This window comes from Oryctolagus cuniculus, chromosome X (genome assembly GCF_964237555.1).
Source record: "Oryctolagus cuniculus chromosome X, mOryCun1.1, whole genome shotgun sequence".
Lineage (NCBI taxonomy): Eukaryota > Metazoa > Chordata > Mammalia > Lagomorpha > Leporidae > Oryctolagus > Oryctolagus cuniculus.
Genome location: NC_091453.1, coordinates 109,538,010 through 109,546,453, shown reverse-complemented (window position 1 = coordinate 109,546,453; position 8,444 = coordinate 109,538,010). Strand labels below are relative to the sequence as shown.

The 8,444-nt window shown below is 39.9% G+C and overlaps 1 pseudogene; it reads left to right on the top strand.

Moving 5' to 3' along the window:
* Positions 1-7,021: 7,021 nt before the first annotated feature.
* On the top strand, positions 7,022-7,628 carry LOC100350691 (large ribosomal subunit protein eL21-like; annotated as a pseudogene).
* Positions 7,629-8,444: the final 816 nt, after the last annotated feature.

The window sequence follows — 8,444 nt, the reverse complement described above, 5'->3', positions numbered from 1 at the left end:
ACCATAAACCCATTAGGTTTAAAAAAATAGAAGTCCAAAAAACCTATATTTTCTAAATTGAAAAAAACATACTGATAAATGCGCCATTGTTTTATGCTACTATAAGTCTATTTAATGTCTGGCTTAATAGAAGACAACTGGATTCTTACAATTGCTTTTGCATTCAGTCTGTTATCATATATTGATTTTGTAGAAGAGAATATGAAAAAGATATGACCTCATACAGAGATATAGTTGGACAAAAGAAGTGTTTTAAAGAGCTCTTCTGATAACTGGCCAGTTTCTTTAGATACTAAACCAAAGTTTGAAAAGTATTATCCTTTAAGTTTAATTTAAAAATGTAGGCTGAAACTGTATCAATGAACTTTGCATATTGTTTCATTAAAATTTATTGATCTTGCCCTTTTAATATGTTTTTTGCCTATGTATGGTTCTGTAAAATCACACAATGATTTTGAAAAAATATTGGTTCCTGGGATTACACAGATCTTCCAAGTGATGACACACTTTGGAACACAATATTTAAAAGCCCACATTGGTTAATATTTCCAAAAAGCACAGATAAAAGTTTGCATATTTAGAAATTCTCAAGCTCACTATGCTGGATGAAATTTTTAAAGAGTTTCAGTTTTTATTGAAAAACTTGAATTTTATCATTGGCAACAAATGCTGTCTGAAGTCTCTGGAGTGATTGACTTCTTTTTTCATTTTTTAAAGAAAATATTTGCAAAATACTCAACTCCGAAAAAGCCATAGGTTGTCTCTCATTCTTTCAATTAAAAAGCAGTTTTCTATGAATAACAATGCTAGTTCAGTGTGTAACTCCAACAAAACTACAATACAAATAGTTTTCCTCCCATCAACCACCAAACTAAGATATATATCAGAAATGCTTTATATCTACTTCCCATTTTGTTAAAACAGAATGTTAAGAAAGATATATGGGGCTGACACTGTGGCATGGCAGGTAAAGCCGCCACCTGCAGTGCCGACATCCCATAAGGGCGCCAGTTCAAGTCCCAGCTACTCCACTTCCAAACCAGCTCTCTGCTATGGCCTGGGAAAGTAGTGGAAGATGGTCCAGGTCCTTGGGCCCCTGCACCCACATTGGAGATTTGGAAGAAGCTCTTGACTCCTCGCTTCGGATTGGCACAGCTCCAGCCATTGCAGCCATTTGGGGAGTGAACCAGAAGATGGAAGATCTGTGTCTCTGCCTCTGCCTCTGCCTCTGCCTCTCTGTAACTGTGCCTTTCAAACAAAGTCATTGTGCACTTACTCCCCATGCAGCACCTCTGTCCTTAATGAGTTGTACTATGAGAATTAACTCCAAAACTTGTTCTCAAACAGTACTTTATACTTTGTGTGTGTGTGTGTGTGTGTGTGCAAACTGTTGAAATCTTTACTTAATATAGAGTTGGCCTTCTGTATATAAAGTTAATTAAAAATGAATCATAGAGAAGAATGGTATGGAAGAGGGAGTAGGAGATGGGATGGAAATGGGGAAGGGAGGGTAGGAATGGGGAGAAAAACCACTATATTCCCAAAGTTGTACCTATGAAAATTGTATTCATTAAATAAAAGCTTTAAAAATAAATAAATATTTTAAAAAAAGAAAAATATGTATCCAAGAGTTGATGTTTAATAAAATTAACTATCAAAGACATTCTTACCTGAAACTGGCTTCCCCTGCCCTCTTCAAGTGCATAATGGTAAAGAATGCAATAACTAGCTGCTACAAAAAAGGGAATTAAAAGATGTTTATTTTAGTACAAAAATCTTGGAATTTTTGCATAGTTTTTTTCATAATATGCATTTCATAAACTTTTGAAGCCTCCTCAAATTCATGGATTTAAAAAATTCTTTGAACCCAAATAAACATATTTTAACCCCATTTTCTATGACTTTTTTGAAGTATTCTCATACAGTTTGGTGCCTCGGCCTTGACTCTTGCTAAGGCATCAGCAGTTTTACCTATCATTGCTTTTGCACTATCTGTGCAGACATCATTACAGTGGAAAAGGCAAATGCCTTCTTACTATTATGAAAAAACAGTTTTGACTTTGTAGATCCCCTTAAGGAGTCTCAGGAACTATCTAAGGTCTGTGGACTACACTTTCAATGCCACTACTCTAGATTAACTATTAATAGAATGTATAACCAACAATCTGATGGAGGAATAATTTTAAAATACATAAAAGGGCAAGAAAGGAGAGAAAAATGAATGTGTATAGGCAGAACACATAGCACAATGATAGATATAAACCCTTAAGATACATGCATTTCTTCGTCGTCTATGACAGTAGACCCCTGCAAGTACTTCTCTTTTTTAAGACTGATTGATTTATTTGAAAGGCAGAGTTACAGAGAGGCAGAGGCAGAGAGAAAGAGAAAGAGAGAGAGAGAGAGAGAGAGAGAGAGAGGTCTTCCATCCGCTGGTTCACTCCCCAGATGACTGCAACAGCTGGTACTGTGCCAATCTGAAGCCAGGAGCCAGGAGCTTCTTTTGGGTCTCCCACGTGGGTGCAGGGGCCCAAGGACTTGGGCCATCTTCTATTGCTTTTCTGGGCCATAGCAGAAAGCTAGATCAGAAATGGAACAGCCGGGACTCGAACCGCTGCCCATGTGGGATGCTGGCACTGCAGGCGGCTGCTTTACCCTCTACACCACAGCGCCGCCCCCTCCCCCCCCACAAGTACTTCTAATCATTCTTCCTATGTTCCCAAAAAGAACTGAATCCTAGGGTGAGTATACTACATGTTTAACCTGGGACTACTGCTTCAAATGGGGAGAATGAATGGCAGAAACAAAAGATCATTGCTTAAAATCCTTGGAGCAACAGGTTTAGAAAGGAATGTCATAGAAAATAACACCTAGTTTGCTAAACAAAGAAGAGTACTCATCAATTTATTTGATAATGAAAATTCAACCCTGCAGATGAAGCTCTGAGATGCACATAGAACATGTCAATGAAAGGAAAATCATTTGGGTACTTAGTGTCTCGAGTTTGAGGAGCATCTTGTGATTGGCATATTCATTTGCTTTCTATTTTAAAGCTAATCCAAAGACACACAGAAGAAGGGAAGGAAATGCCCTCTAAAATCCATTTCCCCAAAGACAAACTGTCTTGCTCACTGGGCTAGTCACTGCTGGAATTCATCAATAGTATCTTCGCTGGCCAGCTCCATTGCACAGGTGTGTCTGCATCATTGATTGGTTGTCCATCAAATGCAAATGTAATCTATCTCATTGACAGGCCTTGTCTCTCATAATATGCCTTCATTAGTTTGCTGAGAGGTGTTTGTCGATTTATTTTGAACTGAATCACAGATCCATCATCAAATTCAAACATAGTAGCGCTAGAAGTGACCTTTGCAGTCTTTTCTCCCACCCTCTTTCTTAGCAGACAAAGTCCTTATATAGTCTCCATGCCTAAGGGTCATTCAACAGGTCCTTAAATCCCTCTGGTAGCAGGGAATCTACTAACTTGCAAGTCAGGTCATTCAATAAAATCCAGCTCTATTTCTTAATAAGTTCTCCTTACACTGGGCCAGGACAATTTAGGATTTTCATCTCACTCTAGGTTCTCATGCTGACTATCTACATCTTAACAGAATAAGCTCACTCTTCCCCCCTACCAGGTGGTCAGTTACTGTGGTGGAATGAGAAGGCCATGCCAAGATGGCCACTGGCAAGCGAGCGTCAGTTACTCAGGAATGGCTTTGAATCCCACCTGGCAACGGAGCCTGCCTGGCAACAGGCTGTGATTGGATGGCTTTGGAAACTGCCTGGCAACAGGCTGTGATTGGTTGGGGCATTGACCACACCTTGACCGGATTGGCTGGTCTTGGCTATATAAGATGTTGTACCAACTGAAATAAACGAGTCTGTGGGCTGCTCTCCTCAGGCCTGCTTTCACCGGACTCCCAGGGTCTGTGTGGTGACTCCACGCTTCTTGCCCCCACCATGCTCCTCCTCTCAGTAACGAATCCACTGCAACATTGTTGAGAAATCAACTGCAACAAGTTACTTCACGTAGTAGTCATCTATTTTCCATCCCATATTCAGATTTTCATTGAAAAGCTGGGTACTGATGCCTCTGGTGGGTGACCTTGAAAAGTCTGTACTGGGAGTAAGAATGAAACTCTTGCATAATTTAAACATCATCGCAGTGGCCATTGTTGAATTTTATAACAGACACTGATTTTATTCAGTCCTTGAGCCCCTGCACCTGTGTTGGAGACCCAGAAGAAACTCCTGGATCCTGGCTACTCCCTTGATGACTTTTGACAGTCACTTTCCTTGAAGGAAGCCATTGAAACCAAAGTGTAAACACATAGAGGAGGGCTGCGCTAAGAGAAATACAACTGGGGACCTGATTTTACCGTGTTCAAAACCTGTAATATTTTTGGACTTTGAGTCATGTGAGATAAAAAAAAATTAACTCATTTAAGTTAGTTTATGTTAGCTTTTCTGCTACCCATAGTCCAAGTCATACTAATCTACTCATCTATTCCCACAAGATGAAGCTTCTTGTTTTCATGCAGAATTGCAAGATTTCCTTAACTGCGTTGGGGTAGGTGGGCTAGAAATTGAGGGAGAGGGGATGATGCCTTTGTTTGTAGGGGCATAGGATCATGATAAATTTGGACTTTGGCTGTAACTCTAGATAGTTTTCTTTGGTCGAGTGTTAAGGAAGGAAACCAGCATTTGTTGAATGCCTTTTATGTGCCAGTCACTTTCCTATACTCCAGGTCATTTAACCCTCAAAGCAACTGTGTGGAGCAGGTGTACATTTACAGTGTGGAACGTGAGGCTCACTGAGGTGAAATGAATTGCCCAGGATCACTCAGTTAGTAGGCAGTAGAGTCAAGATTCAATCTTAATGTGGTAGGCTCCAAATCCAGTGTTCTTACCATTCCGTTCTTGTTCTTGGCAGATAATTCTTTCTACACAATTCTATTTTTTATTTTTTTAAGATTTATTTATTTATTTGCAAGTCAGAGTTACACAGAGAGAAGAGGCAGAGAGAGACAGAGACAGAGAGACAGAGAGAGACAGCAGTCTTCCATCTGATGGTTCACTCCCCAGTCGGCTACAACTGCTGGAGCTGTGCAGATCCAAAGCCAGGAGCCAGGAGCTTCTTCCAGCTCTCCCACGTGGGTGCAGAGGCCCAAGGACTTAGGCCATCTTCCACTGCTTTCCCAGGCCATAACAGAGAGCTGGATTGGAAGAGGAGCAGCGGGGTCTCGAACCGGCACCGAAATTGGACGCCGGTGCTTCAGGCCAGGGCAATAACCCACTGCACCACAGCGTCAGCCCCTCTACACAATTCTAATCCTTAAACCAGAGGAAACTGTCCCAAAGCCTTAAACCAAGACACTTCTACAATAGTGGTATTTTGTTGTGTTTAAGAGCATAGACTGTGTGGCTGGCGCCACGGCTCACTAGGCTAATCCTCCGCCTGTGGCGCCGACACCCAGTGTTCTAGTCCCGGTCAGGGCGCTGGATTCTGTCCCAGTTGCTCCTCTTCCAGGCCAGCTCTCTGCTGTGGCCCGGGAAGGCAGTGGAAGATGGCCCAAGTGCTTGGGCCCTGCACCCGCATGGGAGACCAGGAGAAACCACCTGGCTCCTGGCTTCGAATCGGCGCAGAGTGCTGACCGTAGCAGACATTTGGGGGGTGAACCAATGGAAGGAAGACCTTTTTCTCTGTCTCTCTCTCTCATTGTCTAACTCTGCCTGTCAAAAAGAAAAAAAAAAAGAGCATAGACTGTGGACTCACCAGACACCAACTGAAGTAAAAATCTGGCTTTTATTTAGGTGACACCAACTAATGGGTACCAATTCTGATGCCAACTGTTTAGTTCTATTTCTTGTAAAACTCTTTGAACTGAGGCAAAGCCACAACATTCACTATCTTTTTTTCCTAACTTTGCATGAGTTAACCTCTCTGAAATTCAATTTTGCATCTTTGTAAAATGAAAATAATTACTTTAGAGAGTTATGAGAATTCATAAGGCAATGCCTGCAAAAATCCTGGAATATAATGAGTACAGTGGTGATTCAAGGGTGCAGTGGTAGGCGTGGTCTGCCATGGATGGAGGAGTGCTTTATCACTGATTTTATTAAGAATGCTTAGGTCACAGTGACAATAAAAGGTGCACTAAGCTGTCATCAGTATTATTTATTTTAAACTCTCTACAGACAATACATCCCTTTATTGCCAGCACTGGGGCAGACCACTCTTGAAGCCCTGTTTTTGGTAGGCCTCTTATTATTATTTTCAAGGAAAAAATAGGAAGAATCTTACAGTGAAGACAGGAAGTTTAAACACATTTAGTCTTTGCAATTTAGATGAAAAGGCAGTCATTCCCTTGGGCATAGATTCTGGCTAAGTTTATTGGATTTTGAAAATAAAAAATATGTAAAATTAAGTAGCTGATAATAGTAGCAAGAATACACTGTTTATCAGAATGAATATTATTTTCCCTCCAAAACATGGTTTTGGCAATGAGATTTGTGCATACATAGTTCTATCACACTACACGTTTTCCATTCATTCTGGAAAAAAAAATATTGTTTGTACCACCATCACCAAAATAAACCCTTACTTTTAATTCTATTTCCTTGAACTTGATGAAGTAGCTTCACATATGTCATGAAGCAGTTAGATAAAAGCCCAGGGGTGGGGAGGAAGAGCTGGTGGAATACTGGGTATATTCTCATGAAAGGTTGTCTCTAGAGGCAGAATATCTTAAGCCTTTCTACTATAAGTCATCAGGCCTTTCCCCACACCATGCCATTGGAGTCATAAAATCAGACCTCTGATGCCCACACATTTTCCACTCTGTCTGGAACTACATGCCTCAACCTGACTTAGTCTCCACTTTCCAGTTTATTTCCGATCTTCCCAGTTTCTGACTTTGTAACTGATGTTAGCTAATTAATAAAGTTTCATCAACACCTAATTTCAACACTACTTCCTCAGCTCTGGCCTTTATATTACAGGTTTGGCCCTGATTTGAATTCTCTCTTACGTTACTCTATCACTGACTTTTAAGCACTGGAAAAGAAGCAACGGGTAAGGAAGGCCATCTTTGAAATATAAAGACAGCTTTCGGCCAGAGCCACCATCTTCCAGTAATTCGCCAAGATGATGAACACAAAGGGAAAGAGGCGAGGTACCCGGTACATATTCTCCAGGCCTTTCAGAAAACATGGAGTTGTTCCTTTGGCCACATACAGACGCATTTACAAGAAAGGTGACTTTGTGGACATCAAGGGAATGGGTACTGTTCAAAAAGGAATGCCCCATAAATGTTACCATGGCAAAACTGGAAGAGTCTACAATGCTACCCAGCATTGGCATTGTTGTAAACAAACAAGTGAAGGGGAAGATTCTTGCCAAGAGAATAAATGTGTGTATTGAACACATTAAACACTGTAAGAGCCGAGATAGCTTCTTGAAACGTGTGAAGGAAAATGATCAGAAAAAGAAGGAAGCCAAAGAGAAGGGTACCTGGGTTCAACTAAAGCGTCAGCCTGCTCCACCCAAAGCCCACTTTGTCAGAACCAATGGAAAGGAGCCTGAGCTGCTGGAACCCATTCCTTATGAATTCATGGCATAATAAGTGTAAAGTAAATAAATAAAAGACAAAAAAAGAAAGAAATATAAAGACAAGACTTTGTGGGATCCTAAAATGAAAGTTATTCAGGTCTCTGGAAACATACAGATACTATGGAATCTTTTGTGGAGTTTGGTTTCAAACCCACATATAGAACATCATATCTGCACTTCGACATAGCTCTATTTCTCTTCCTATCTGCATTCCTTTTTCCTTTTCTTGACTAATTTCTCTGGCTAGAATCTTCAATACAATTTTAAATTGAAGTGATGAGACCAGACACTTTTTTGTCTTGTTCCAGTTCCTAATAGAAAAGCTTTAGTCTTTCATTCTTTAAGTATGATATTATATGTGAGGTTTTTTTTTTTTTGTAGATACCTTTTTACGTTGATAAGGCACCTTACTTTGCTGAGAGTTTTTTATTATGGAAATGGACTGAATTTTGTCAAATCTTTCTCTATGACCTTTGAGATGATCATTAATTTTTTGTCTATTATTCAGTTAATATATTATATTAGATGACTTGATTTTTGTGTATATAACCAATCTTGTATTCCTGAGTTAAATCCCTAAGGTCATTGTGTGAAATTCATTGATATGTTGCTGCACTTGCTTTGCTAATATTTTGTTATAAATTTTTTCATCTGTAATCATAAGAATATTGGGTCTGTGGTCTTCTTTTCTTATGATATCTTTGATTTTTATCTCAGGACAATACTGGTTTCAAAATAAACCGAGAAGTATTTCTTTCCCTTCTACTTATTGGAAGAGTTTGTAAAGGATTGGTGTTAATTCTCTCATTTAAACATTTGGCACAATTTC